Source organism: Belonocnema kinseyi, chromosome 3 (assembly GCF_010883055.1).
Source record: "Belonocnema kinseyi isolate 2016_QV_RU_SX_M_011 chromosome 3, B_treatae_v1, whole genome shotgun sequence".
Lineage (NCBI taxonomy): Eukaryota > Metazoa > Arthropoda > Insecta > Hymenoptera > Cynipidae > Belonocnema > Belonocnema kinseyi.
Window position 1 is genome coordinate 8,006,103 of NC_046659.1, and position 3,900 is coordinate 8,010,002.

Below are 3,900 nucleotides of genomic sequence, written 5' to 3' on the forward strand. Positions count from 1 at the left end.
TATGTGTGTTTTAATTAAACGTTTACTCGGGTACACCCGGTTATACATCATAGCCACGGACTAAGTCAAGTGACTGATGAGATTAGAATGTTATAAGTTAATACAACTAATTTAATACGATGCTTGAAGCCTCCTACGATAATGTTGTAGGTATACAATTTCGAGCGGCCACCATTAAACCATTTCCCTTTTGGGGTAGGCGCAACTCACTCGGTTGGGAAGGGAGTAATGTGAGGAAGGGATTTAAAGTTTTTAAAACGATCCAGAGTTCTCGGGTTATTTATTTAAATAACACGTTCGTTCCGCAATGCTGCTCCAACCCAGATTGCTGTTCAATCTCTCTAGCAATCGCCCCACGTGAAGATCCTTACAAAGTCGTCATGTGAGATTCCCTACTTGGGTCCATTAGTATCAAAGGTCCTTTGTCTCAGGCTTCATTCACTCTACTAAAAACTCTTTTTATTAACTATTTACCGCCATACCATTCTATCCTGGCATACTTCTCTACCTTCTTTTAAGTCCATGCATTTTTTCATGCATGCTCTCGTATTTCTGTGGCTTTTTATGTCTCTTCTTACTAGGGTCTCATTCACACAATCTAACCATTCTTTCCGCGGTCTTCCTCTGTGCGCGCTGCCATTTACTTTACCTTGACACACTTGTTTCGTTATTTTTTCATTTGGAATTCTCTCAACATGCCCGAACCATCTTAATCGATTTCTTTCCCATGTGTCTACTAGCGTCTCTGCTGCACCACATTCTTTGAGAACTACCTCATTACTCACTTTGCCCATCAGAGTCCATGTCTTGCAACCGTATAGAAGAGTCAATGCAATTAAAGAATTATTTATTGCCATTTTAGCTTTATTTTTTATATTTTTACTTCTCATAAGGTACCCTGCTCTACGAATAACCTTCTTACCTTCGTTTATGCGTCTATCTAACTCCTCATCTATCTTCTTGTCCCTAGTAAATAAGCTACCAACGTATACGAACTTATCAACTTGTTCAATTCTCATCATTTAATAAAATACTGTAGTGTTTTCTCACTCTTTCTATCGAAAACCGTAGTTTTTGTTTTATTGGCGTTAATTTTGAGACCCATGATCTTAATACTTGCATTTAGTTTATTCAACACTCTTTGCAAGGCTTCGATTGACTCTGCCATAACAACATTATCATCTACGAACGCTAATCCACGTACCCTGTTTCGGGATCCACACCTTTTGCGTCGAAAAGAGCCATTCTTAAAAACGTATCTATGAATAATATAAATAACTATGAAGACACTCGCCCAACTTTAAAACTCACGTCTTCCGATTGCCTTCAATTTTCAGAGTTTGTTTGCCTATAGGATAGTAGTATACCCACCGATTAAGTCTTTTACTATCACCCCTCCTCGAACTACAGGGGGGTGAAATTTACATCCCCCGGGCAAAGCGAAAACTTTACTCGCGCGCTCGGAAAGGTTGGCCAGTCCTACCGGGGACTTGGTTATATGCATGATTCTCTAGCGAAGCTGCACTAAATTCATCATAATTTATTTAGATCGCCTTTTTTTGCGCTTTGTTTACTTCTCTGAACTTTAGGCTTTTTGACTGTCTTCGGAAACAGATCAGCCTGAAAATGTGTTTCTGCAGAAATTCCAAAATATTTGTGGTGATTTAAAAGATTTATGAAGACATATTTATTTTTAACTGCTGCGCAGTTCCGTCTTTCACATAATAAATTTTGTTAACAACGCTGAATTTCTTCTTGAGGTACTCGTTGATGATCTTTTAAAATGTGTACACAGCTACAGTGTCATGACGTAAACAATCTGAGATGACTGCCATGCTGAAAAACTTTAGTTCATTTCCATCTTTGTAATAAATAACTAGTGTACATATAGTTGTTTGGTTATTATTAAAATGGAAAGATTATACAACATTTTGAATGGTGAAAGCATAATTTTCAGCCAAGTCAATCAAAATTAAGTACTCTCCTTCTTTTAGTATAACTTTAAGGAGCTTCAGAAACAAACCTTGTTGTTTCGCATAAAATGCGCGAGGTTTCAAGTTTTTAGGTTTATTGCAGAGTGTTTCTACGAAAGCATCAGCGTATAAAATCAGTGACACAGACTTTCACAATTGAGTTTTCTAACGCATCCTGTTTTACATACCAGTTGTGATGTCCTATTCTGTACTTTTATTTTTCTTCATTTTTTTATAAATCAGTTTCTTGCTTGTTTCAAATTCGTTTTGTATTTTCTTCTCTTCTTCTGCTCTAATTTTATCTTTACTTTCCTTAATTAATCGTTTGAGTATCCTCTTTTTGTGCCAGTAATCATATATACGTATATTTCTTTCCTCGTTGCTAATTGTAAGACCTGCGATGTTTAAAATTCTCCTGTAGGCTTATTTCTTTGCTTTTTGGGCAGCCAGAATTTCATTATTCTACCACACATCACCAGACAGTCTTCCTACCACCGCGGTACCACACGCTTCGATCGCACATCTAAAAATGATATCCCGGAACTTTATCCATGCGCCCTCTATATATTTGTTTTTTATAAGCGCCTCCCAGGCTGCCCTATCTATGCTTTCGTTTATTTTACTTTGGAAATCTATTCGCACACTTGTACCTTCTGGTGAATACAACTTCATCCATCTTACTCGGATTGACTAATAGCCCAGTCCTCTTACACAATGAATCTACTATTCTTAGGGAATGCTGCATTACTCCGAAGAGCGCATCCAGATTTACCGAATTACGAAACGTCGGGGTGTTCCCCGTATTAGGATTATCTAAGTAAGTGGTGCTTAGGTATTCCAATAGGTTACCTCTTGAGTTGATGTCCATGCTACCCCACAAAGTATGGTGGCAGTTAGCATCGCGCCCCAGCAGAAGAGAAAGACCCCTTACCTTGTAGTATTCCACCAGTGTACGTACCTCAACTGGTGGATTGGTATCGCTGTCAAATGGAACGTAAGCTGATCCCATGACTAGCCTTCCTATTCCCTTAAGATCCGTGACTATCGCCATCAGGTCTCTGGAACATAGCTTAAGCAGCGGGGCAACGTTGACTCCCTTCGCCAGTATGCAAGCCAATTAAAAGTATTGTTTAATTCTTGATTACGAATAACTAGGATGTACCCAATCGTGCAATAGAATGCATGGGAAAATGCATTTCGGTAGATTTGGTTAAAACTGAGTAATTTTGTAAGTTATCAGGACGCAATGAAATGTGCAAAAACAAATTTTTTTAAATGGACAGTTTTAAACGCTATACGGCGCCGAACGCTAAGTGCTCAATATTTTGAATAAAATGCAAATTTCACAATTAAAGAGCAGCAAAGGTGCTTGAATGGGTTCAGTATCAAGTGCGGTAATGTCAATAATATGAATCACCCGCTTTTCGCAACGTTTGCACGCAAGGCCCCAAATATTTGAAAAATTTGATTTCTGTGGAGCCCTCCCGTGTAGATTATTTGATCTGCGGCATAACTTGGAAGCAGTCGCCGTCTGGCTGGGGGTCGTCCACGACCCCACATGTCGTTCGGTGATTTTTTCAGAACAAAATTTTCATTTTTATTTTCGAAAAATACTGTGTGTCTTAATGAAAAGGAGTGTAAGTACTGCGAAAAAAGCATCCAGATTTTTTTGGAAGCGCTCGTTCATAATATATCTCGAGAAAAGAAAGAGTTGCTGCACGTGCAGTAGAAAGGAAGATAACGAAGCCCAAGAGGCTTGTTATTCGTGCAACCGCGCGATGTGTCCAAAGCATCGGTTATTCGTGTGAGGAAATTGTGTCGACAGAGAATAGCGCTTACATTATTCATTATTTTTTCATTTGTGATCATTTTGCATGGTGCAGTTGATTTAAAATATTTAACGCTTAGCTTTCAATCATTGCGAGAA

The 3,900-nt window shown here is 38.6% G+C and overlaps 2 protein-coding genes and 1 long non-coding RNA gene across 7 annotated transcripts in view; 1 reads left to right on the plus strand and 2 right to left on the minus strand.

Moving 5' to 3' along the window:
• LOC117169113 overlaps window positions 1-3,900 on the plus strand; it is a 156,336-nt gene that overhangs the window by 90,237 nt on the left and 62,199 nt on the right. The window lies entirely within an intron of this gene.
• Window positions 1-3,900, minus strand: part of LOC117169107 (something about silencing protein 10) — a 114,213-nt gene that overhangs the window by 54,844 nt on the left and 55,469 nt on the right. The window lies entirely within an intron of this gene.
• LOC117169111 overlaps window positions 1-3,900 on the minus strand; it is a 79,891-nt gene that overhangs the window by 20,830 nt on the left and 55,161 nt on the right. The gene's annotated exons all lie outside the window — the stretch shown is intronic.